We start from the raw sequence: 27,634 nt of genomic DNA, 5'->3' as shown, positions 1-27,634 counted from the left end.
AGCCCTGAAGACATCCTCAGGCTGCTGTGTAGCTTCGGGAGGGTGCGATTTGGAGGTGAGGATGCCCCCATCCCCACCACGCATCTCTCCTCCCCCTCCCCAAGCATGGCCCCTTACTGCTCCTAGAGATAACCAATCTCTCATTTTCTGGCCATAAATTCCTTGTTTTTCTTTTCAGTTTCACTGCCACATCTACATCCCTGAAAAGCAAAGCACAGTTTAGTCTCTGTGAACTTCATAAAAATGGAAGCATATTTCATTACCCTTTTGCTGCCTGCCTTCCTCCACTCAGCATCACAGGTTTGGGGATTCATCCTGCTTTTCGTAGATCTGGGGTTCCTTCCTTCCTGTCACTGAACTTACGACAGTCCATTGATTCATTTTGCTGCTGAAGTGGCTTTGGCTTGCTCCCATTGGGGGCTGAAATGAGACCTGCTGCTGAGGCCGCTGTGCTGTGGGTCCCGCAGGATGGGGGTGAGATGCTGGGGTGCACCCCAGGTCGGGGGGGTCCCATCCGCACCGTGAGCACAGCCCCCTCCTCCCTAGAAAAGGTCAGACCGGTTCCCAATGGGGCTGCATCGGGCTTAACTCAATTTTCCCCTCTGCACTTTATAGAACGCTTACACATTCGAACATGTATTGTTTAAATAATTAGATTATTTTGGAATGGTGTAAGCCAGTGGGAGAGAGACAGCAGCGTGGTCTCATGTTGGAAAGCTTGGGCCTGGCATCCAGGCAGACAGCCACCGTCCCGTCCCTGCGGGACTCTGGGCCTGGGGTCCTCACCGGGGATTCAATGAGCCGCTTCCATTACGGGGCTCAGCCGGGCCTGGTGTGAGTTCAGTACTGGGTGCAGGCTTGCTATGATTGCTGTTGTCATCAAAACAAAACCACTTTCATTTGGGAAAAATATTAAAGCCACGACAAAGGGCGGATGGACAGAGGCCTGTACACAGGGCTCCACGTTCTGCATAGGGTCCCAGGCATGCACCTTTTCCCCAGCGCAGTGGTGCACGTCGGAGCCACCGCCTTGGGCTCCAGAACTGTGTGTCTTGCTCTGTCCCAACCCCCAGTGTGTGAATTCTGCCTGCACGGGGCCAGCCTCTTAAGAGAGAACTGTGCCCTCTCATCTCAATGACCCAGAGCCAGCCTAGGACAGAAGCCACCCAGTGAATTAAGCTGCTCAAGCCACATCGTCCCAGCCAGGTCCACGTGTCAGAAACCAACTGTGAAGACTGGGACCCAGTTTCAGCTCAGGACTCAGTGAAGAGCCCGTGCTCCTGGGTCCCCGCCATCTCCATGGCAGCAACGTTGGCGACTGTGGCCCCTCTTTCACAAACCCACTGTCGGGGCTGAACTGCACCCCTAAAGTCCACGTGTGGAAGCCCTAACCTCCAATGCCTCAGAAAGAGGCTGTATTCGGAGAGAAGGCCTTTATAGAAGTGATGAGGTTAAAAGGAAGTTATCGGGCGGGCCCTAATCCAATAGGAAACGGGAAGAAGAGTCATTATAGAAGAGAAGAGAACGCAGACAGGCACAGAGGGACGCCCAAGAGAGGCCTCAGGGAGAAGACGCCACCTTAAACCCGAGGAGAGGCCTCAGGAGGAACCGGCCCTGGCCACACCTTAATCTGGAACTTCCAGCCTGCAGAGCCTGCGAGAACCAATGTCTGTTGTGTTTGCCGCCGGTGTGGGGTGTGATGCTTTGTTTCAGGAGTCTGGGCCGGCCCGCAAACCTGCACTGCGTCTCCTTCAAGCTCAGTCTAACTCTCAGTAAACTCATTCTGCTTTGGCTCAAAAAGGTTGATTTTTTCCCTATTTTCTTCTTTCTTTTGCTCCTCAAATCCCAGTGGGCCCCTGCAGCTACTCGGTCATTCAGGCCAATGTGGGGTTTTGCCACCAGCCCCGGTTCCCTCGGGTGAAGGTATGGGCTGCACCGGCTACGTGAAAGCTCTGGGGTGTAAAGACCCAGTCCCTGCACAGTCCAGGCAGCCTGGCTGCAGAACCGCCGGTGCTCCGCGCCGCTGCAGGGCTCCGTGAGACCAGGGCACCTCTTGAAACCTGTTTCTCCTTCTCAAACACAGGGATCTGAGGGAGGCCTGCTTGGAAGGGTGTCATAGGGTTTAAGTGACATGAGCAACAAGTCCAGCCACGCTGTGCGTGCCAGCAGGGCCAGGCAGGCAGGACGGGATCTCCTCTGTTGCCTTAGAGGCGAGAAGGGAAGGCGGTGGGTACCGTGGCCCCGGCTGTGTGTCTTGCAGGACTCGACAGCAAGGGCTGAATGGGGCCAGCCCGGACTCGCGGGGTCAGTGGGAACTATGGAGCCAGGCTCTCTGCTGACGTTCGGTTAAATTTCAAGTAAGTTGCTCAGAGTTTTGCAAAGTCCAAGGTTACACGAAAATAAAGGCAAATGGTCCATTTTATGATTTTACATCAGTTAGTCACACGTGGGAAGCAGGCACCTCGCCGCGGAAATGGATGGATTAATCTCCCGTGTGTAGGTTCCTGGCTCAGGGAGCGGCTCCCTTTATCTGTCTTTCATGGGCTTTGCGTCCCTGGTGGGCTGGTGTCCCTGGCAATGTCTCAGGGAACAGGCTTCCAGGACATTCAACAAGTACCTGTTAGCCCCACGCCCTGCCGCCATGCTGGTCCCAGCTCTGCCTGCCTCCCCACTTCTGCCCTTGCCTCCCCAAAGGCCGATGACCCCACAGCAGCCAGGGGAGCTGCATCTTCTGGGTCACAGCATGTCCTTCTCTGCTCAGACCGTGCAGTGGCCCTGCTCCTGGAAGAACAGCAGAGTCCCTCAGGGCCTGAACCCTCCAGAGTCTCCACTCCCATCGCTCTCTGACCCTACCTCCTGCCACTCCTCCCTAGGGCCCTGCATCCCTCCACTTCCCTCTCCTCCTGTGCCTGGAGCATGAAGAAGGCCCACTGCCGAGGCCTCTGCAGCTGCGGCCACCTCCTTCCCCAGCTGCACGCGCTGCGGCCACCTCCTTCCCCAGCTGCACTCAGGGCTCTTCCTCGCCCCCTTCAGGTCTTTGCTTAAACACCCATAACCTGTGTGGCCTTCCCTGGCCTCCCACTGGAAACAGAATCCTTGATCCAGCACCCCCAAACCCAGCACTCCACCCTGACACCCCTCCTTGCCCGTTTCACTTTTCCCCATGGTGCCTCTTGCGTCTAACATAGTTTACACGGTAACTTCAGGAAAGGGCTTGTTTGGGTCTGTGTAATGAGTGCTACATCCTTGGTACCCATAACAGGCACGGGAAGGGCAGCTCTGGGTTCTCACCTCCCGAATCCCGAGCTCCGTGAGACCCTGCTCAGGTAGCTTCACCTCCCTGGGACGCAGAAGAGCTTGTTAGAAATTTGCTGCACCGTGAACCACTGTGACAGTGTGCTGTCTCTCCTCTCCTGATGCCAGTGAACACCAGGAGAATAAAAAGCTGGGAACAGCAGCCACCCGCAGTGAGGGGCATTTCTTACTCTGGACTTTAATATACTTGTAAAATCAAAATGCTAAGGGGTCACAATTAGATAGGGGCAGAGAAGCCAGGGTCACTTCCACAGGCCTCAAGAGAATCAGCCACACTCACTTGGTTTCCAAAGCAGCTGGCTCACCCTGGGAACCGGAACCAACAGCTGTACGTGTGAAAAAACAGAAAGAAGTGTGTGCACAGGCTACAGGGGACTCCTGAAAACCAGTGACACCACGAAGCGCCACGAAGCTGGGAGGGAACGAAGAATGCATGACCTGCCATCTTTACAGGAGACAGTGGGTCCCACATGTGATGGAAACAAGGACTCGTGTGGACAGGAAGCAGCTTTGAACTGCTGATACAACACGTGGAGGCTAAGACCAGACCGATCTCATATGGAATACAACATGTCTGTCAGCACAGACACAGACGCACACCCTGTATCACTCAGTGCTTAACTGGGAGCCAGAGAGAAGACGTGCATGTGCTGACCAAGTACATACTTTGGCCCCTTCTCCACACGGTCTTTCTGCAGATACCTGGCCTGAAAATAGCTCTCCTCATTCAAACACAAGTAAAAATAACAAGAAAAAATAGGAATAATGTAGAGGAGGAAACTAAAAATATATTACAGAAAAATTTGGTCAGGGAGAGGACTGAAAAATATTATGAAGAAAAAATAGCATCACATGGATTTAAAGATGATGGTTTTTTTTTTAAGTTATAATAAGTCAGGAAATAAAAGCCTTAAAAGCAGAGACACAAGAGCTCATGGAGGCAATAATAAAACAGAAGAAAAGGATAAAAATAATTTGGCACACCTTGGGAGGAAATGACAAAGATCAAGAAAGCCATCACAGAGAAGGCTATATTTGAAGCATCATAAGGCTGGAACAGCCATACCCAGGGGAAAAATAGGCTTAAAAAACTTGAGCAAATGAAATAATTTTAGTTTTTAAATATAAAAAAAATACAATAGCGATAAAAGACAAGGAAGATTTCCAAAATATATATAACGGTTAGCCCTGAAGAAGAGGAAATGAAATTACTGGTCTTGAAAGATACAGAAATAATACTGAGGGAATTCACACCCCCTAAAGCTGTCAAAGGGCTTTTTCATAGATTTCAGAAGTGTGTGAAGCAGTTTCCGTAAAGACTTCATTAAAAAAAAGTCATTCAATAATTTTATACCTTGCTAAACTATTATTCCGGTATAAAGTAAAGATATATATATATATATATATGCAAGAAGTCCCATAAACTTTATTGAAGACATTGCTAACAGACAAAAGTCATCCAGCTAAGAGCTTAAGAAATAGTCTATGGAAAATAAATTGGTAGTGAGGTTTGTATGAAGACTTGTAAGTTAATACTAAAGCTAAGACTGTGAAAATGATGGTTATGGAGTGATAACTGTTCTAAGCCCTAGTAATACAGAAATAATTAAATAACTAAGCAGTGGGTGGATGAAAAAGGCAAGCTAGAGGCTGAATAAGCAGATTTCATCATCGTTCTTAGTACAGGAGGTCAGCAGTTGTGGTGTAAAGTGCACAAATCATATAAAAGATGGATGATTGTATTGTATAAGAACATAAAGATGGCCAGTAAAGTATGTGAGGATCATGATGGAGCCAGCAGTACCACACAGTGCATGCTGACCCCAGGCTCTCCAGCCCCCTGGTTTGTAGCAAGACTTGGCCAAGGGGGAGACGCAATGAGAGATCAAAGAGATGGAAGAGAGTGAGGTGAGGGAGTTCACTCCCCAGGTTCACTCCCTTAATGTCCCAGAGCTGCTGTGTCCATTGACAGAAGGTCACTGCCCCTCTCAAGGTGGCTGCTTTATCCATCACTTTTATTTTCCAGGTTCCAGTAACCCCTCTGTCCTAGTAGTCATTTGGCCTAAGTGCTGGCTCTTCCTACATTAAATTCACACAGACAGAGAGAGAAACAGAGAGAGAGGAAGAGAGAGAGAGAGAGAAAACTTGCTTTTGATAAAAAGCAAGAAAGGAGGTGGAGAAAGCAAAGAAACTCAGATAAGGCAGAAAAAATATCATAAAGTTGTGTATACATAGATAATATTCAAATATAACTAGTTATAGCAAGTGTAAAGATTTCATTTTTAAAAAATGGTCATATACTAAGTATGTAACATACCTAAAATATAACAAAAAAATATTGAAAGTAAAGAGGACAGAGCCTTGGAAGCAAATGAAAATCAAAGCTGCCTTGGTGTAGCTATATTCAAAGCAGAATGAAAGTTCTAGGGGTGAGGAAGGCTATTTTACAATAAAAAAGTCAAATCCATCAGGAGAACACTTTGCGTGCACATGGTATAGTCCCAAATTTTATAATGCCAAAGTTAATACAACTGCAAGGAGAAGTAGATAAATCCATGCCCATACTGGAAGATTTTCATACAGCTTTCTCAGTAAATCAAGACAGCAAAACTATTTATAAGCATATAAAAATGGAAACAACACAATTAACAAATAGATCAGATGAAAATATAAACTATAGAATCCTGTACCTCAAAATTGCAGGATATTCTTTATATGTATACACAGAACACTCATGAAAATTTACCTGTATTAGAACGTAAGTCAAATCTCAACATAGTTCCAAATAAAGTATTACCATTAAACAGAGTATATTTTATGAACATAACTACATTGTAAGCTAATGACACACAGGTAAGTTAGCAACACACAGTTATTAATGAAATGGTTAAACAGACTGTGGTATGTCCATACCATGGAACGCCACTCAGCAATATAAAGAAACATGCTGTTAATACAGGCAACAGTCTGGGTGAATCTCCGGGCAATTGTGTGACACACAGAAAGTCAATCTCTAAAGGTTACATCGTGGATGATTGCACTTATATACAATTTTTTAAATGACAGAGTTTTAGAAATGGAGAAGAGGATAGTGGTTGCCCAGGTTGCAGGGGAGGAGGAATGGGAGGAGAGTGGCTATGACAGAGGAAGGTAATCGATGGGATCTCTGTGGGGTTGGAACTGTTAGGTATCTTGATGGTGGTGTTGGGTACATGAACCTACAAAGAGGATAAAATTGTATAGAACTCATCGCACACACACACACACACGCACACACAAATGAGCACAGGTAAAACTGAGGAAACCTTAATCAGCTCAGTGGCTTCTGTCACTGGGTTGTGCTACTGTACTAGAGTTTTACATAACATTTGTACTGGGGACGGGGTGGGGGAGTGTACATGGGCTCTCTCTGTATAATTTCCTACAACTGCATGTGAATCTACAATTATCTTAATAGAAATTTCAACTAAAAATTCTCTACATTAAAACTTGAAAATTAACTTTGGTTTAAAGAATGCACAGAAGTGGGAGCTGTATGATACTTATATTTAGATAATCAGACAAAACTGCAGATGAAAGCTCTATAAAAACGCCGGGCGCATTGGCTCACACCTGTAATCCTAGCACTTTGGGAGGCTGAGGTGGGCAGATTGCCTGAGCTCAGGAGTTTGAGACCAGCCTGGGCAACATGGTGAAACCCCGTCTCTACTAAAATACAAAAAAAAAAAAAAAAAAAAATTAGCCAGGCGTGACGGTGTGCGCCTCTAGTCCCAGCTACTTGGGAGCCTGAGGCAGGAGAGTTGCTTGAACCCAGGAGGCAGAGGTTTGCAGTGATCCGAGATCATACCACTGCACTCCAGCCTGGGCAACAGAGCAAGTCTCCATCTCCAAAAAAAGAAAACAGTTATACAAAAACTGACAAGCTGGGGATTTCCCAGCCAAGGGCTCCTGCAAACCACCTGGCAGTAAAATCAAAAGTCAATGCATTTTGCCCACACACAAAGAGCTTCCAAACAGCTTTGAGGACCACTGCTCTCAACCAGTCAGGATGGTCAAGTGTAAGGAAGGCCTGCAACATGAAGATGGAGGCCACAGCCCAGAATCAAAGCAGACTCACTGGGAGAAAACGGGGACTTAACAGAGTGAAGAAACTTTCCAGAAAGCATCCAATACTCCAGAGAAATAAGAAAAATATTGCAATAATAAAAGGAGAGCAAGAAGCTATCTACACACGAGGAACATTGAGAGAACAATAGCAAAATAGCTGATGGAAATTAAAAACATAGCAGCCCAAATGAAAACTCGATAGGAAGGTCTGGAAGATAAAGCTGAGGCTATTTCACAATCTTACTAAAGGTTAGCAGAGATAAAGAGACAAAGATGAAAAACTAACAAATGAAATTACACCAGTTTAGAAGGCCAAACATCCAAATAAGAAAAGTGACAGGGGAGAATGCTAAGAAAGGACATGAGATGATAGATCAAGAAGGCTCGATAAGGGCTGGGCACAGTGGCACAGGCCTGTAATCCCAGTACTTTGGAAGGGCGAGGCAGGTAGATCATCTGATGTCAGGAGTTCGAGACCAGCCTGGTCAACATGGGGAAACCGTGTCTCTACTAAAAATACAAAAATGAGCCAGGCGTGGTGGCTCATGCCTGTAATCCCAGCTACTCAGGAGGCTGAGGCAGGAGAATCACTTGAACCCAGGAGGTGGAGGTTGCCATGAGCCAAGATCGTGCCATTGCACTCTAGCCTGGGTGACAGAATGAGGCTCCATCTCAAAAAAAAAAAAAAAGAGAGAGAGCTCAATAAGAATCCAGCATGTGGGTCCCACACACTGGCTCACGCCTGTAATTCCAGCAGGTTGGTAGGTCAAGGTGGTCAGATGACTTGAGCCCAGGAGTTTGAGACCAGCCTGAGTGACATAGTGAGACCCTGTCTCTACAAAAAATAAAAAAGATTAGTCAGGCGTGGTGGTACATCAGCTACTTGGGAGGCTGAGGTGGGAGGATTGCTTGACTAGCCCAGGTCAAGGCTACAGTGACCTAGGATTGCACCACTGCACTCCAGCCTGGGCAACAGAGTGAGACCCTGTTTAAAAAAAAAAAAAAAAGAAGCCAGCACATGAATGAAAATAGACCCACACCAAGATTCATTGTGGTGAAATTTCAAACCAGAGCACAGACTGTATTCTACAATCTTGTATATAGACAAGAGTTGGATAAAGGGACTGGGAATCAAAAAGACTTAGGGCTTCTCAATAGCAACACGGGAGTCATTGACCCAATGGAGCACCACGTTCAGAAGGTGGAAGGAAGGTAGCTTCCAAACACAAATCCTTTACCTGGCCAGACCCATCAGTATGTATCTGAGGAACATGAAACCCACTTTGGATGGGCGGGATCCCAAACGCTTGCCTCCTTTGAACTCTTCTCGAAGCTCCAGAGGAAGCACCCCACTGAATGGAGAGTAACCCGTGGGGAGGCTGCCCCAGGACCCAGGGGACACCTGGCCTGATGCAGGATGGTGAGAGATGTCGGCAGGGACAGGAACAGCTCTTCACCACATGCAGGAGTTCACCTGCCCAGATGGGAGCATACCCCCAGAAACAGCACCTTCAGGTGAACCCCAGCCTCATCGCCGTTGTGCCATAGACTCTTTGCTGTGGGCTTCCCTTGGCCGTGTGCCAATGAGTTCTTCACTCTCCTCTGCATGACCTGAATTTTGGGCCAGCGGAGGGCCTGCGTCCTAACCTGCACTGTTGTTCTGCTTTGACCGAATCCTGAGAGCCGGAGGACTCGGCAAGCCAGAGACACATTTCCCTGCCTGCGTTCCTCTGGGACATACAGCCCTGAGTCAGGACATGGCCCCCATCCCCACCCCTGCCCCCCTCCCTCGCCAGCTGCAGAGGTCCTCAGGTTCCACGGAATTCCACAGGAGGCTCCGGTAAACTCTCCAAGAGGCTGAGACTGTGCTTTTGCCTATCAGCTCCCTTAGCTTGCCTTCCTCCAGTGCCTTCATCTAAACAGCTGTAATATGACTCTTTCCTTAGGAAGCTAGTTTTGTCCTTAATACTCACGTTTTAAACTAAATAATATAATGTTTACAGATGCACAAAGAAATATAAGAACATACTTGTACATATTCAGAACAACGGTAACTCTGGGGACATAAAATTAGAAGAGATGGGTGGGCTGAGGACATGGGGGCTTCGAAAGTGTTGGTCGGGATTTGATTCTTAACACAGGTGTTGGAAGAGAGAGTGTTTCATTTTTGCTGTTATTTAAACAGTTCATATACAATTCTGAATGCATGATAAATTTCATAGTAAAGACATCAAACATGAGAACTTTACAAATAAACATGTGAAGACCGATAAATGTGAAGACTTAGTTAAACTGAAAACATTCCTGGAAAAAACATAACGTCAAAAGATGACCCAAAAAGAAATAGCAAGCATAAATAGACCTATAACATTGAGGAAACTGGATCCATATTTTAAAGCCCACCCATAGTACATGTTCGATTTTAAAAAGAGGCATGCGTGGTTTTATGGGTGACTTCTACCAGCCAGTCAATGAATAGATCATTCCAATTTCATAAAGAATTTTCCACACAATAAAAAATGAAAGAACTCATTTTATGAGGTGAGTTTAATTTTGATTCCAAGCCAGGGAAGGACAGTATAAAAAGGGAAAATTGTAGGTCGATATAATTTACGAGCATAGATTTTTAAAAGTCATTCAAAATATTAACAATTCAAATGTGGTAACCCACTAAAAAAAAATCACTCACGACCAAATTGGATTTTGTTAGGAGTAAAAGAATACATTAACACCACATGCTATAATTCACTACATAAAAATCATGCAACTATTGAAATAGATACAAAAAGTACATTTCAAAAATTTAACTCAATTTTTAATAAAAGCTCTGAGAAAGCTATAAATGGGAAAGAACTTTTAAAACTTGATATAGGTTATCTAAAAAAATTCACAGCAAATGCAGTACTTCAGGATACAACCTCCAGACACCTTGTCTTTTAAAATCTGGAACAATCCAAGGATACTTGAATCCAGTAGAGTAAAACAAGAGCAATAAATAAAAGGTATAAAAAGGAAAAAAAATGACATTAATGCCAGTTTCATTGCATCAACGGACATATTATTCAAATTAATAAAAGTTTCCCAAAGTCTCTGTGTGTAAAAACAAAAGAAACAAAAATTTAAGGTACAAAAGTCTGTTAAAAAGAAAATAATAAAGTGTTGCTGAAGGACAGTGAGAAGACCCAAATAAAGGCAAAGATCTATTATGTTCATTTATGTGAAGGCATAAATGAAGACGGAGATATATTATGTTCAACATCTTTAAAATGTCAGTTGTCCCACTTTAATTCATAAATTCAATGCAATTCTCATCAAAATTCTTACAAGACTTTTTATGGAACTAGACAAACTGAAATTAAAATGTATATGTTCAATATGTGCTAATTAGAAGAGTCATTCCTCAAACTTACAGACCTGCAAAGACTAAAAGTGAAAGGATGGAAAAATGACCTTTCAGAAAAATGCTTACCAAAAGAAACTTGGTATGACTACCTTAATAACATTCAATAAACCTTAAGACCAAAATATTATTTTTCATAAAGAGGGTTATGACACAGATATAAATATTTTAATTTCACATTAAGATATAGCAATATTTACCATGCCTACTCTTAGCAAAATAGCCTCCAAACATATACAGAAAGAAATAAATAGACTTACAGGGAAAAAGTAATCCAATATCTATACTCTAATCCATAAATTAGATGTAAACAATAGTATTCTAGTGGGATATTTCAACACATTCTATGTATAGGTCAAGCAGAGGAAGAATCTGCAAGGGTAACTTACAGGGAAATAATTAGAGTTAGGCAACCAACAGATAAAGAATATTTTTTCCAAGTATACATATAAAAATATACAAAAATCGATTGTGCATGAGGTCATACGTCTCTGTGTATGTCTAAATACAGACCCTCCCTGACTTACCATGCTTCCATCTAACGATTTTGTTGACTTTATGATGGTGCAAAAACGATTCCATTTTCACTTTCAGTACAGCATTTAATAAAGTGTACAAGACATACAATACTTTATTACAAAATGGGCTTTCTTTTAGATGATTTAGCACAACTGTAGGCTAATGTAAGTATTCTGACCATATTTAAGGTAGGCTAGGCTAAGCTACAATGTTGAGTAAATTAGGTGTGTGTACTATTAAATGTATTTTTGACTTACAATATTTTCAATTTTTAATGGGCTTATTGAGACATAACTCCATCTTAAGTTGAAGAGCATCTCTTTGTGTGTCTGTGTGTGTGCGTGTGCAGAACAAGATCTCTGACCACCATGCAATGAAGCTTTTAAAACAAAAAGACAAGTTAAAAATCACCCACATATTTAGAAATTGAAACACCATTACTAAACAACTCCTGGGTTCAAAATAATTAAAAGAATTAAAATGTAAAAGGATCCATAACTGATTTACAATATAGACACTACATATCACAACTTTGTGGGTTTACTCTTCCGGTATAGCAGTGTGAGCCTCCACAGAACCGTCCTATTGCTAATAATAACTATAAACAACAGACAGAGTGCAAAATCCAACTACCTAAGTAAACTAATGAATACACCAAAAGAAGGCAGACTGTGGAGTGGCACCAAAACTTGGAGAAGCAATTGACTAGGGAGTGAGTTTCTCCTTGTTGGTGGCTTCACCGAGTGTGGACCACAGTCAAGGAAAGGTGCACAGCAAACAGCTGGAACTCTGTCTGGCCTGAGATGGAGGGAAGGAGTTCTGGGAGATTTCCACTGGTGAACAGTAAGCAGGTAAAACTGGAGGAAAGAGAGTCAGAGAGGGAGAGCCTCTATTTCCATGTATGAGTCCCACACATGTCTCAGGTAGACCCTTAGACCAGGCAGGCAGAGGACAGGATTAAAGCAGCACACTAAAATTTTAGAAAATTCAACTGAAATGTAAACCTCCATCTTCAAAAGGTGGTTCAGGGCTAAGAGTCTGAATCTTACTGGATTAATAGCTTAAAAAAATCAACACTCTTCAGAGGAATATATCAGAATGCAGAATGAACAAAGTGTACAGAATGAAATCCAAAACAAATTGACATATATGCAAAACAAAATAGAAAAATGTGACAAATTATCAAGGGACAGTAAAATCAACAGTCTTAATGCCCTGAGATAAACGAGATGTCTGAATTATCAGAAAATAACTTGAAACCTACTATTATATCTACACTTAAAAGTAAAGAAAAATATATTTGAAATAAATCAAAAGATAGTAAATCTTAGCAGAGACACAGAAAATATAAAAAAGAAACAAGTGTAAAATCTAGGGCAGAAAAATACAATATATGAAATAAATAAATCACTGGACTGAGCTCTGTAGCAGACAGAAGATGACAGAGGAAATTGGTTAAATCAACAGAAACTAAGAAGAGATATATAAAAGATTTTTATAAAATTAACAGAGCCTCAGAAACTTGAAAATAATATCAAAACATCTAATATACATATCCTTGGAGTTCCAGAAAGAGAACAGAGATAAATTTGGGCAGAAAATAGTATTTTAAGATTCAATGGCCAAAAACATCCCAAAATTGGTGAAAGAAATGAATTTACTGATTCAAGAATCTCAGCAAACTCCAACTAGAATAAATCCAAATAAAACTATGTTTAGACATAGTAAATAAAATTGCTTTTAGGGAAATTTTTTAAGTGGCTGAGAGAAAAATGATGCATCGGACACTGGATAAAAACAATTCAAGAGACTATGCCTTTCTCATCAGGAAAGTGGAGGCCAGAAAATCACGTATCAACATCATTAAAGTGCTTAGAGTGAGAGAAAAGAAAAAAAAATTATCAACCTAGAAATCCATGGCCTCCGAAAATATCCTTCAGTAATGAAGGTAACATAGCAGCATCTTCAGCTAAAGGAAACGAAGGTAATTTGTTGCCAGTAGACCTTCGTTATAAGAAATGCTAAAGGGAGATCTTGGGCTAATGTGAAATGATATCAGAGGGAAATTTAGATTTTTCCAGGGATGAATGAAGATCATTTGAAATGATAAATATCTGGGTAAATATTTAAAAGATCATTTTTCTGTTAAATGAATTTGTATAACTATATAAAGCCAAAATTAGTACAATGTCTGAAGGGGTTTGTAATGTTTGAAGATGTAACACATAAGTCAGCTATAAGGTAAATGAATGTAGCGGATGAGAAAAGGGAATCCATATGGCTGCAAGGTGCCTAGATTTTATGTGAAGTGGTCCAACATTGACTTGGAGTAGATTGTGAGATATTAAACATGTATACTCTAATCCATACAGCAACCTCTAAAAAGAAATAAGACAAAGATGAATGGTTAGATGCTAAAGGATAGTTGAAATAAAATTATAAAAAATATTTTTTAATATAAAAGAATGCTGGAGCAGAAGAAGAAATGAAAAGAGGGTACAAAAAACAAAAAACAATTGAATGGTAGACTTAAATATATAGGTATATTATCAATCATTACATTACATGATAATGGTCAAAAACTCCCATTTAAAAAACAGAGATCACCAGATTTTAAAAATCAGTATGTAACTATATTATGCCTATAAGAAATATATTTTAAATCTAAAGACACAGACAGGTGGAAAGTAAATGGATAGAAAAAAAATATATAGCATGTAACGAGTAAGCATAAGATAACTGGGCTGACTATATTAGTATCAGATAAAATACACTTCAGTATTATTTTACCACAGTTAAGAGGGACATTTCATGAGGATAAAAGGGTTAATTTCTCAGGAAAAGAAAAGAATGACAAAACTGGAGGCTAATTACAACAGAGCCTTTAAATACATGAAGCAAACATTAATAAAATTAAAGGGAAGAATATACAATTCGAAGTAGGAGACTTTAACACCGTCTTTCAGAATCCTAAAGGAATTAAACAAAGAACAGGGAAGATACGCAGGATTTGAACATGCATACCAAACATTTTCAACTAATTGATATTTAGAAGCATTAAGAAAAAATTTTCAGAATTAAAATAAAAATGGAGAATTTCACATTATAATAGATTTTAACAATTTTCAGCAATTCATTAAAAAACTTGACAAAAATTCAGTACGGAATATTTGAACAGCATTATCAACTACTTTCCCCTATTTGATATTTATAAAACATTATACCCAACATTTATAAAAGGCATATCTATTTCCAGTTAGTATAATGCATTTATGATTCGCCATGATAGGAAATGTAATTGGCCATAAAACTTTTAGCTTCAATAAATTTAAAAGTATTAAAATTATACAGAATACTTTCTCTGATTGCAATGGAATTAATTTAGAGATTAATAACACTAAACATTTAGAAAATATAGAAATATTTAGAAATTAGGACAATTCATGGGTCAAAAAGAAATAACCAAGGAAATTAGATTAACTGAACAATAATGAAAATACAACAGATCAAAAGTTGTGCGATGCAGAAAAACCAATGCTTTAGAGTGAAACTTACAGCTTTAAATGCTGATATTAATGGATACTAGGCTTAATGTCTGGGTGACGAAATAATTGGTACAACAAACTGTGTAGCAAACCTGCACATCCTGCACATGTATCCCTGAACTTACAAGTTAAAAATAAATAAATAAATAAAATAAAACCAAAAGAAACATTAAAATGAAACAATATTATTTGCGTGTATGTATATACACACACCAGGGCCTCAAATAATATTGTTTGATATTGATTGATACTGGTCAATTCCTGAGTTTTTATTGGAGTGTTTATTCTATTTGCTTATTACTCTATTTATTCTTTTTTTAAATAAAACTCAACTTTAATCTGGAAATATATATCATTATATTTAATAGCTACATAAATATATGAAATTATATACAATATATATTATAATATATTGTTAATAATATGATAATATACACTATATAACAATTATATAGTATGTATTCTATATATTATATATAATTTACATATATTATATGTATCTCCAGATTAAAAAGTTGAGTTTTATTTAAAAAATAAGAAAAGAAAAATGAAACACAAAAGTTTTCATCTTAATAAGCTAGAAAAAGGGTAGAGTAAACCCAAAGTATTACAGAAAGAAGAAAATAATAAAGGTAAGAACATAGATCAACGAAATAGAAAAGAGACAGGTGTGGGGTGAGGAGGGATAGAAGGATACATTGAGGAATGGCAGATATGTTCATTATATTGATTGCCGCTATTATGGATGAAATGTTTATGTGCCCCCCACAATTCATATATAGAAGCCCAAAGCCCCAATGCGATTGTGTTTGGAAATGGGACTTTGGGAGGTAATTAGGGTTAGACGAGGTCATGAGGGTGGGGCCCTGGTTTGATGGGATTAGTGCCTTTATAAGAAGAGATATTACAGCACTTGCTCTCATGCTGTGTGCACACATCAAGGACAGCCATGTGAGCATGCAGCAAGGAGGCTGCCATCTGCGAGCCAGCGAGAGAGCCCTCATCAGGAACCAAGTTGGCCAGCACCTTGATCTTGGACTTCCCAGCCTCCAGAACTATGAGAAATGAATTCCTGTTGTTTAAATCATCCAGTCAGGTATTTTATTACAGCTCAAGCAAATCAAGATAGTGATTGTTTCAAGGGGATATATATATCAGACTTACCACGTGGTACACTTTAAATGTGTGCAGTCAGTTACATGCTAACCATACCCCTAAAAAGCCACCTTTTGATTTTTTTAGTGAGCTTTTGGTTTCATTGATTTTCTCTATTACTTATTTATTTTCTCTCTTATTGGTGTCTGCTCTTTGTTATTTGGATTCATTCTGCTCTTCATTTTCTAGCTCTTTAAGGTGGAAGCTTACATTCTAGACTTTTCCCTCCTTTCTAATAGAAGCTTCTAAAGCTATACATTTTCTTTAAGCACTTCATTAGCAACATTGCAGAGATTTTCATAAATTGTCCTTTTGTTATCATTCAAATAAAAATATTCAAATGTTTTCAATTAAATATATACAATTTAAATTTCCCTTTTTTTCTTAACCCGTGGTTTGGTTATTCTAACCAAGTCTGGTATTTCCAAATTTCAGAATTTTTCAGATATTCTTATTGATTGCCAATTTAATTCTATCGTGATCAGAGAACATATACTGTTTGATTTTCAGTCTGGATTTTTTTTAAAGATTTGCTTGATTGTCTAATATTTGGTCTATTTTGATTCATCTTCAGTATGTCTTGGAAAGATTTTGTGTAGAGTTAACACCTTACATCTATTAAGATGGCTAAAATTAATGAACACTGATCAGATATATTACAACCACTTTTGAATACAGTTTGGCAATTTTAAAACATATAAGCACACCCATATATGATTCAGCTGTCCCATGCCTAGGGGTGCTCTATTTGCTGTTTCTGCGAGTGTTGATTACATACTGACTGATGTCCAAGTCTTCGACATACTTGACGGTTTTCTATCTCTTTGTCCTATTGATTACTAACAAAGAAGAAATAAAATCTCCATTTATCATGGTTAAATTGTTGATTTTTCCTCTCAGTTCTGTCAGCTTTTGCTTCACGTATTTTGGAACTTTATTATCAGGCACATATGCATTTATGATTTTTTTCCTGCTATATTGACACTTTATTATTGTTAAATGTTCTTTTTGTCTATAGTAATATTCTTTGTCTAAAAGTATACTGCATTTAATATCAACAAATGCACTCCAGATTTCTTATGCTTTACTGTTTTCATGATATGTCTTTTCCATCCTTTTACTTTCTTTTTTTTGAAATGGAGTGTCGCTCTTGTTGCCCAGGATGGAGTGCAATGGCAAGATCTCGGCTCACCGCAACCTCCACTTCCCGGGTTCAAGTGATTCTCCTGCCTCAGCCTCCTGAGTAGCTGGGATTACAGGCATGTGCCACCAGGACTAGCTAATTTTGTATTTTTAGTAGAGATGGGATTTCTCCATATTGGTCAGGCTGGTCTCGAACTCCCGACCTCAGGTGATTGGCCTGCCTCGGCCTCCCAAAGTGCTGGGATTACAGGTGTGAGCCACCGTGCCTGGCTACCCTTTTACTTTCAACCTATCTGTGTCTCTGTAGTAAAGTTTTTCTGTTTAAAGCACATATTTTCTTCTTTTTATTTTATTCCATCAGTCATTTCTTGAGTTTTTATTGGAATGTTTATATTTATTTATTTATTTATTTATTTATTTATTTATTGTTTGAGACAGAGTCTCACACTGTCGCCCAGGCTGGGGTGCAGTGGCACGATCTCGGCTCACTGCAAGCTCCGCCTCCTGGGTTCACACCATTCTCCTGCCTCAGCATCCCGAGTAGCTGGGACTACCAGCGCCCACCACCACGCCTGGCTAATTTTTTATATTTTTAGTAGAAATATTTTTAATTTAACTATTGATATGTTTGGACTTAAGTGCCACTTTGCTATTTCTTTTCTATTTTCTCATTTTCCTTCCTATATTATTCCTTTTATGTCTTTGCTTGTGGCCATCAAATGTTTTAAGCAAACCATTCAATTCCATTTCTAGGTAAAATTTCTTTGCAGTATTTTCTAGTGGTTCTGCTAAGGATCATATCATGTCAGCACAACCACCTTAAAGTTAGTTAATATTAAATGATTTCTGAACAAATGAGGACACTTTCAAGGGACTATGTTCTATTTTACCACCTATCCTTTGGGCTACACAGTGTAATACAGAGATATATTAAACCTCTGTCAATTTTAACCCTACAATAGTGTTATAATTTTTATTTTAAACAGCCATGTGTGTTCTATAGAAATTATAAGATTACGTACACATGTATCTATCTTTATATCATACTTCAGCATTTCTTGCAGTAAAATCCTATTAATAATAAGTAATTTTTCTCACTTTTATTTTGTCTGTATTTCGCCTTCATCTTTGAAGAATAGTTTTTCTAGATATAGAATCTTTGGATGACGGATATTTCCCTTCTTCCACAATTTCATGTCTCCTCAACATCTGTGGCCTCCACTGTTTTGGATGAAAAGCCAGCCATTAATCATATCATTGTTCCTCTCTATGAAATGGGCCATTTTTCTCTTGCTGCTTTCAAGAATTTCTCCTTTCCTCACTTTGTATTTCAGAGATTTGACTATCATATAATCTAGTTGTGGTTTCTTACGTTTATCCTACTTTGGTTTGTTGATGTGAATAGTTCTATAAATATTCTCACCGGTTTGGGAAGTGCTGGCCTTATTTCCTCAATTTTCTTTAAATTGTCTACTGTATTTTCTCTTTTCTCTTTCTGGGGCTTTTATTTCACCCATGTTGGACTCCCCGATATTGTTCTCAAGGTCGCCGAAGCTTTTAAATGTCTTCTCAATCAGTTTCTCTCTGTTTCTCAGATTGGACCATTTTTATGGATCTATCTTAAGGTTCACTGATTCTTTCTTCTGCTGTTTCTGATCTGCTCATTGAATCCATCTGGTACGTTTTTCAATTTATTTTCTGATATTGTATTTTTCACCTCTAGAACTACAATTTAAAAAAATAGTTTTCATTTCTCTGTTGAAATGTTCTACCTATTAACTCATTAATACCACACGTTTCTTTAATGATTTATACACATTTATATTAGCTCCTTTGACGTCTTTGCAAAATCCAACATAAAAGCTGTCTCAGAGTGGGTTTCCATGCCTGATTTTTTTTCACATTTGACTGTTTCTCTGCATGTCTAGTACACGTTGGAGGCAGGCTTGCCAATGGAAGTAATATTTTGTAGATGCTCTGAAATGTCTTTTATTCTTCTAAGCGTTGTTTCTGTGTTACCCTAGGCAGCTAATCCGCCTGCTTTCAAAGCTGTCTTCCCTAAAAAATGCAGCAGGTGGCCTCTGCTTGTCTTCGTTGTTGCTGTTTTGTGAGAGAGAGGGAGCGTGTGACTGTGTTTATTTTTTATCCTGGTCCCATGTATTAATCCTACAACTGTGTGGTTTAGCGATCAGCTATGTATTCGGGCAGTGTACGTACTCAGATTTGGGGGCTCACCCCCTCTCTAAGAGCCTTGCTGCTGAAACTACCCCTTAATTCTTAGTTGCTCTGCCATCCCCAGTTTCTTCCTGCTTTAAGGTAGAACAGCTTCCTCTTTCAGTAACAGGGACCAGTGTAGGCTGGGGAATGAACTCTGCCAAGGGTACAGAATTCTTCTGAATATCATCAGAAGCCTTTTCCGTCTAATTTCCGCCTCATTCCTCCAGGTCCCCCGTGCTCATTTGCTGTTTAGGAGTCAGCCAGGGATTTGGGCAAAGTTTGACTCCGACTTGAGGTCTCAGCCCATCTGCGCTTTCTTGCTTACGATCTTCTCCGTGCACTTCCAGCTGCTCTGTGTCGTCCGCCCCCTGAAGCTGCAGAGCCGGTGGTTTTCCTATCACTACAGGTGGGGTTTTAGGAGCCACCTCCAGCAAGAAGCCACAAACCGGGCGTCCTTACCTGACGTGGATGCATCCCTTCCAAAATCACTTCTAGTTTCTTCCTGCCCTTGTTCATGTTCCAGTGCTTCCAAATGGTTGCTTTGGATCATCGTGTTTGGATGTTACTGTTGTTGGCTGAGTGGATCTCCTGCCTCATCGTCCTCACCTTCCCCTGCTCATTCCTTCCTGAACCTCCAAGAGTCCACCTAGGATTTTATTTTTTTTCTGTCTCATTTTTCAGTATTTCCTTGAGTAAGACCCTTTTTGGAATCTTTTTCTCTCCATTTTCATTTTTCTGCAAGTACGTATCTTTATTTTACCCTCGTTTTAAAAGTATATCTTTGCAGAGGTGAAGTTTTAACTCAAAAATGTTGATTTTTTTTCTACCCGGAACTTTCCAGCTGCTCTGCTGCTGTCTGGCTCTCAGTGCCCATCAGTCATCTGGAAACACTCCTGTGCTTAGCGTTTGTTCCCTGAGTCTGCAATTTGGACTGAGCTTGACTGGGAGTTTCTTTGGCTGATCCTGGGGAGCTCGCTGATGGCCGTCTACTGGTGGCTGGGCCGGGAACTGGCTGGTTTTTGACAGCTCCACTGGGAGGGCTGGGGTGGCTGGCCCCTTCCTGTGTTCCTTCCTCATGCAGCCTCACCCAGGCTGGTTCACTGCGTGGCAGGGCCTGAGGCCATCCAGCAGGAGGACACTCTAATGAGCCAGGACTGTAAAAATGTCTGCCTGCATCCCATTTGCTATTGTTTGATTGGACCGAGGAAGCCACGCAAGCTCAGAAGCGGTGTGGGACGACACTGGGAGATGTGCGCCAAAGCGGCTGTCACAGCGACAATCTGCCATGGAACACTTGGCGCCAACCACTCCCATTTCCAAACACTCCTCCAATTAGGCCATCACCCTCTGGTCTGTAGTCCCACCTGGTCTCCTCATATGCCTGGCTCATCGTTTGTCTGCAAGGGTCCAGGGTGGTGCAGCCATGCTACATGGCTCCATAACTCATGCCAATATGCCCCACGGTACATGCACCCATGGAACCTCCCGGATCCCACACTCTGGGCAGGCAGGAGGCCATGTGATTGCAGAGGAGCTCATCATGTTGCACACACAGCTGACCCTCCTTCACCCAGAGCCCTGTCAGTGGGCTGCTGTAACCCCTCCAGGGAGCTCAGCTCTGAGATTTTGGGACACGGAACCCAGCTGTCCTATAGCTCTTCAAATGGAACCTTCATGAAAACCTAGCACCCCACCCATCGTGCACAAAGCACAACACCTAAATCCTTGCCTATTGAAAGTTTATTCCAATAAACATTTGAGCATTCCCTTAACAAATCGACACCAGGCTCTGGAAAGACAAAGAAAGCCGCCGTAGCACCTTCTTGCAAGACCCTTATCTCCTGGTGAAGAAGAAAGACTTGAGGACATAGCGCCTCTATGAAGCTGGACAGACAGAGACGAGGAAGGAGAAGAGAATCCTCATGGCATCAACATTCAAGAGGCTGGAGCAAGAGCCTTTCCCTGAAAAGCCAAAAATGGAATTTACACCAAGAAATCAGGTTGAATTTAGACCATGAGATAGGGAAGGTTGTAACGTCCAGGGAGCGTCTGAAGAGAGATGAAGTAGGAGGGAATTAATCTGAGACGTTCGAGGGAAGATGGGTATAAAGGAAGCTGACATTCATTGGATCCGGTGTTGGGCCCGAGCCTTCCTCCTGCTGTGCTGGGGTGGCATTTCCCGGCTCTCTTGCTCTCTGGGAGCTCCCCCACGTTCTTGTTTTTAAAGGCTCTTTTGCAATTTTTTTTAAAATTTATTTTTAGTTTATATATTTAACTTGTACAATATGGTGTTTGTTTTGATACACAGAAAGAGAGAAATGATTACTACATAGGAATTAACATACTCATGACCTCCACAGTCACACTTCCTGGGCACCTGTGTGTGTGCACGTCTGTGTGTGTGCGTCTGTTGTGTGTGTGCGTCTGCGTATGTGTGTGCGTGCATGTGTGTGTCTGTGTGTGTGCGTCTGTGTGTGTGCGTCTGTGTGTGCGTCTGTGTGTGCGTCTGTGTATGTGTGTGTGTGCATCTGTGTATGTGTGCGTCTGTGTGTGTGTATGTGTGTGTGTTCGCGTATGTGTATGTGTGTGTGTATGTGTGTGTGTGTCTGTGTGTGTGTGTGTATGTGTGTGGTAAGAGGACCTAAAATTGACAATCTCAGCCCATTTTCTGTATGCAGGACAATGTTATTAACTTGGTTGGTCCTCCTGCTGTACATCAGACTTCTAGGCTTGGAATGGACAGGACACAGGTTGACTCACACGGACCCGTCTATGCCACCCACCTTCCTCAGAAGGTAGGTCCTCGGCCCGGGGCCCTCCGGGGTCTGTGGTCACTGTGATCCTTGCAGAGCCGTGCACTATTCTCATCTGCCACCTGGCCCGTGATCTGGTTCGGGCCTGTCTCTCCGGAGGTAGGAGAGAGGACTTCTCTTTGAATTTCTCTCATTTCAGGCAGGTTAGCCTTTGGTTTGTAGAGCCAGGAAATGATTGAACAGTGTCCAGGAGGTGACATGAATGGTCCTCTTATTTCTGCCAAATCACCTTGGGCTGTCTCCAGCCATCTTTGACAGATGCCCACACACTCCGAGTTGCTCCTTGCATATGTGGGTCTTGATTCACCTGTCGTGTGTCCCGCCTGTGGCCTGGAGGGAAGGGAGGCAGTGTCCACAGGGCCCGGGCCCTGGAGCACAGCCAAGGGAACCCACACCTGAGATTCCCCTGGGAGCTGGACCCTGGGCCCTGGTGACACTGCTGCAGCGGCCTGTGGGCAGAGATGCTGGTGGCCACACAGAGATCCACACAGAATGAGAATGCAGGTGTAGACAGGATTTCCAAAAAGCTCAACAGGACAGGAAAGCAAACAAGAGCTCAAAATTCTACCTCCAACATGTCCTAAGCAGACGACTCCAGGCTATGGTCTGCCACAGTTGGATTAGGATAAGTTATGCTGTGGCAGGTGGTGACACCCGAATCCTAGAGGTTTCAACAAAAATGGTCTGCTCTTTCCCTCATTTCCGTCTGTGGCAGGTGGCCAACTGGGCCCTGCCACCCATGCTCTGGCTTTGGCCAAGCGGCCCCTGTTTAGGACATGCCTGTTTGGTGGCAATGGGAAAAGAAAAAATACAAGACAGCAGTAGAGCTTGATGGCTGTAAAAACTTCTGCTCAGAGGCCCTTGAAATCACTGCCGCTCATCCTGCACTGCTCAAGCAAGTCCGAAGGCCGAGGTCCAGGCCAACAGGGCCGGGATGAGAGCGCCGGGTCTTGACGACCATAAACCACTGTCCTCCCAACATGGGAGCATGATGGATGGCTCGATCCATGGATGGAACATGACTGAGACCTCCAGGCTGCACAAGTGACTGACAGGCAACAAGAGGGGGCATGGCCAGGAGAAAGAGCAGGTGGAAAGGCTAGTTCCAGTTACAAGCACACAAACATGCATGTGTGTGCCATGCCGGGGTGTGGAGGCAGTGGGTATTTTCTTCCATTGTGCGTCCCTTGATAGTGGCATAATTTTGTTCCAACATGTAAAAATGAAAGGGGAGATACCCAATGGGGATGACAGGCAGCCACGGCCGGAGCTGCCAGTTGGAACAGGAGGTCTGGGCACCGTCCTGGGTGCTGCTGTGTGCATGGCGAGCTGCCACTCCAGCATCATAATTTATGCCCGGTAAGGTGGACAATGTGTCGAGTAGTGTGAGGACGCTTGTGACGAACACCTCAATGCTTCAAAGGAAGAAAGGCCCACAGACGGCACAGCAACAGACAGAGGCCAAGACTTGCCCAGTGGGGCTGCGGTCAGGCTCCTGAAGCCAGCGGAGCCCCCTCTACAGCCATCGCATGCCCCACACACAGACCCCAGTGACTGGCTGCCCCAGGGCCGTCCACTCCCCCAGAGACCCCAGTCCCAGGGAACCTGCCCATCCTGTCCTCCACCAGCCCTGGCCAGTGACCACCAGCAGCCACAAAGCCGACTCGCAACTGTTCTCTCTTCCAGAGTTCAACATCTGTGGACACAGGGAGTGAAGGAACGAGGCACGGTCACGATGCGAGGCTGGCTCTGGAGCCAAAGGCTGGGTCTGTGCGTGTGTAACAGGCTCCGGTGACTGCTGGGCCAGCCCCAAGGTCAGCCCCTGGCAAACCCCAAGGACGGCACTTTCTGTCTCCCAGAAAGGGGCACTCAGACGTTTATGGACAGACGAAGCAGGTTTGTGGTATTGGAAGCAGCTTTCAGCAGTCCTCCTCCCCTCCTCCTCCTCCTCTCCCTCCTCTTCCCCCTCTCCTCCCTTCCTCCTTCCCCTCCTCTTCCCCCTCTCCTCCCTTCCTCCTTCCCCTCCTCCCATCCTCTTCCCTTTCCTCCCCTCCTTCTCCTCCTAACTCCTCCCCTCCTCCTCCTTTTCCCCCTCTTCCCCTCCTCCTCCATCCTCTTCCTCCCCATCCTCTAATCCTCCTCCTCTCCCCTCCTCTTCTCCCCTCCTCCTCCCCCTCCTCCCCCCTCCTCCTCCTTCCCATCCTCTATCCCTCCTCCTTCCCATCCTCTATCCCTCCTCCTCCTCCTTCCCATCCTCTATCCCTCCTCCTCCTCCTTCCCATCCTCTATCCCTCCTCCTTCCCATCCTCTATCCCTCCTCCCCCTCCTTCCCATCCTCTATCCCTCCTCCTTCCTTCTCCTCCTCCTTCCCATCCTCTATCCCTGCTCCTCCTCCTTCCCATCCTCTATCCCTCCTCCTTCCTTCTCCTCCTCCTTCCCATCCTCTATCCCTCCTCCTCCTTCCCATCCTCTATCCCTCCTCCTCCTTCCCATCCTCTATCCCTCCTCCTCCTCCTCCCCATCCTCTATCCCTCCTCCTCCTTCCCATCCTCTATCCCTCCTCCTCCCTCCTCCTCCTCCTCCCCATCCTCTATCCCTCCTCCTCCTTCCCATCCTCTATCCCTCCTCCTCCTCCTTCCCATCCTCTATCCCTCCTCCTTCCCATCCTCTATCCCTCCTCCTTCCTTCTCCTCCTCCTTCCCATCCTCTATCCCTCCTCCTCCTTCCCATCCTCTATCCCTCCTCCTCCTCCTTCCCATCCTCTATCCCTCCTCCTCCTCCTTCCCATCCTCTATCCCTCCTCCTCCTCCTTCCCATCCTCTATCCCTCCTCCTCCTCCTTCCCATCCTCTATCCCTCCTCCTCCCTCCTCCTCCTCCTTCCCATGCTCTATCCCTCCTCCTCCTCCCCATCCTCTATCCCTCCTCCTTCCCATCCTCTATCCCTCCTCCTTCCTTCTCCTCCTCCTTCCCATCCTCTATCCCTCCTCCTCCTTCCCATCCTCTATCCCTCCTCCTCCTCCTTCCCATCCTCTATCCCTCCTCCTTCCCATCCTCTATCCCTCCTCCTTCCTTCTCCTCCTCCTTCCCATCCTCTATCCCTCCTCCTCCTCCTTCCCATCCTCTATCCCTCCTCCTTCCCATCCTCTATCCCTCCTCCTTCCCATCCTCTATCCCTCCTCCTTCCTTCTCCTCCTCCTTCCCATCCTCTATCCCTCCTCCTCCTCCTTCCCATCCTCTATCCCTCCTCCTCCTTCCCATCCTCTATCCCTCCTCCTCCTCCTTCCCATCCTCTATCCCTCCTCCTCCTCCTTCCCATCCTCTATCCCTCCTCCTTCCCATCCTCTATCCCTCCTCCTTCCTTCTCCTCCTCCTTCCCATCCTCTATCCCTCCTCCTCCTTCCCATCCTCTATCCCTCCTCCTCCTCCTTCCCATCCTCTATCCCTCCTCCTCCTCCTTCCCATCCTCTATCCCTCCTCCTCCTCCTTCCCATCCTCTATCCCTCCTCCTCCTCCTTCCCATCCTCTATCCCTCCTCCTCCCTCCTCCTCCTCCTTCCCATGCTCTATCCCTCCTCCTCCTCCCCATCCTCTATCCCTCCTCCTTCCCATCCTCTATCCCTCCTCCTTCCTTCTCCTCCTCCTTCCCATCCTCTATCCCTCCTCCTCCTTCCCATCCTCTATCCCTCCTCCTCCTCCTTCCCATCCTCTATCCCTCCTCCTTCCCATCCTCTATCCCTCCTCCTTCCTTCTCCTCCTCCTTCCCATCCTCTATCCCTCCTCCTCCTCCTTCCCATCCTCTATCCCTCCTCCTTCCCATCCTCTATCCCTCCTCCTTCCCATCCTCTATCCCTCCTCCTTCCTTCTCCTCCTCCTTCCCATCCTCTATCCCTCCTCCTCCTCCTTCCCATCCTCTATCCCTCCTCCTCCTTCCCATCCTCTATCCCTCCTCCTCCTCCTTCCCATCCTCTATCCCTCCTCCTCCTCCTTCCCATCCTCTATCCCTCCTCCTCCTCCTTCCCATCCTCTATCCCTCCTCCTTCCCATCCTCTATCCCTCCTCCTTCCTTCTCCTCCTCCTTCCCATCCTCTATCCCTCCTCCTCCTTCCCATCCTCTATCCCTCCTCCTTCCCATCCTCTATCCCTCCTCCTTCCTTCTCCTCCTCCTTCCCATCCTCTATCCCTCCTCCTCCTTCCCATCCTCTATCCCTCCTCCTCCCCATCCTCTATCCCTCCTCCTCCTCCTTCCCATCCTCTATCCCTCCTCCTCCTCCTTCCCATCCTCTATCCCTCCTCCTCCTCCTTTCCATCCTCTATCCCTCCTCCTCCCTCCTCCTCCTTCCCATCCTCTATCCCTCCTCCTCCTCCTTCCCATCCTCTATCCCTCCTCCTTCCCATCCTCTATCCCTCCTCCTTCCTTCTCCTCCTCCTTCCCATCCTCTATCCCTCCTCCTCCTTCCCATCCTCTATCCCTCCTCCTCCTCCCCATCCTCTATCCCTCCTCCTTCCCATCCTCTATCCCTCCTCCTTCCTTCTCCTCCTCCTTCCCATCCTCTATCCCTCCTCCTCCTCCTTCCCATCCTCTATCCCTCCTCCTTCCCATCCTCTATCCTTCCTCCTTCCCATCCTCTATCCCTCCTCCTTCCTTCTCCTCCTCCTTCCCATCCTCTATCCCTCCTCCTCCTCCTTCCCATCCTCTATCCCTCCTCCTTCCTTCTCCTCCTCCTTCCCATCCTCTATCCCTCCTCCTCCTTCCCATCCTCTATCCCTCCTCTTCCTCCTTCCCATCCTCTATCCCTCCTCCTTCCCATCCTCTATCCCTCCTCCTTCCTTCTCCTCCTCCTTCCCATCCTCTATCCCTCCTCCTCCTCCTTCCCATCCTCTATCCCTCCTCCTTCCCATCCTCTATCCCTCCTCCTTCCTTCTCCTCCTCCTTCCCATCCTCTATCCCTCCTCCTTCCTTCTCCTCCTCCTTCCCATCCTCTATCCCTCCTCCTCCTTCCCATCCTCTATCCCTCCTCCTTCCTTCTCCTCCTCCTTCCCATCCTCTATCCCTCCTCCTCCTTCCCATCCTCTATCCCTCCTCCTTCCTTCTCCTCCTCCTTCCCATCCTCTATCCCTCCTCCTCCTTCCCATCCTCTATCCCTCTTCCTTCCCATCCTCTATCCCTCCTCCTTCCTTCTCCTCCTCCTTCCCATCCTCTATCCCTCCTCCTCCTCCTTCCCATCCTCTATCCCTCCTCCTTCCCATCCTCTATCCCTCCTCCTTCCTTCTCCTCCTCCTTCCCATCCTCTATCCCTCCTCCTCCTCCTTCCCATCCTCTATCCCTCCTCCTTCCTTCTCCTCCTCCTTCCCATCCTCTATCCCTCCTCCTTCCCATCCTCTATCCCTCCTCCTTCCTTCTCCTCCTCCTTCCCATCCTC

The sequence above is a fragment of the Pan paniscus genome, chromosome 23 (genome assembly GCF_029289425.2).
Source record: "Pan paniscus chromosome 23, NHGRI_mPanPan1-v2.0_pri, whole genome shotgun sequence".
NCBI classification, from domain to species: domain Eukaryota; kingdom Metazoa; phylum Chordata; class Mammalia; order Primates; family Hominidae; genus Pan; species Pan paniscus.
This window is presented reverse-complemented; position numbering follows the sequence as displayed.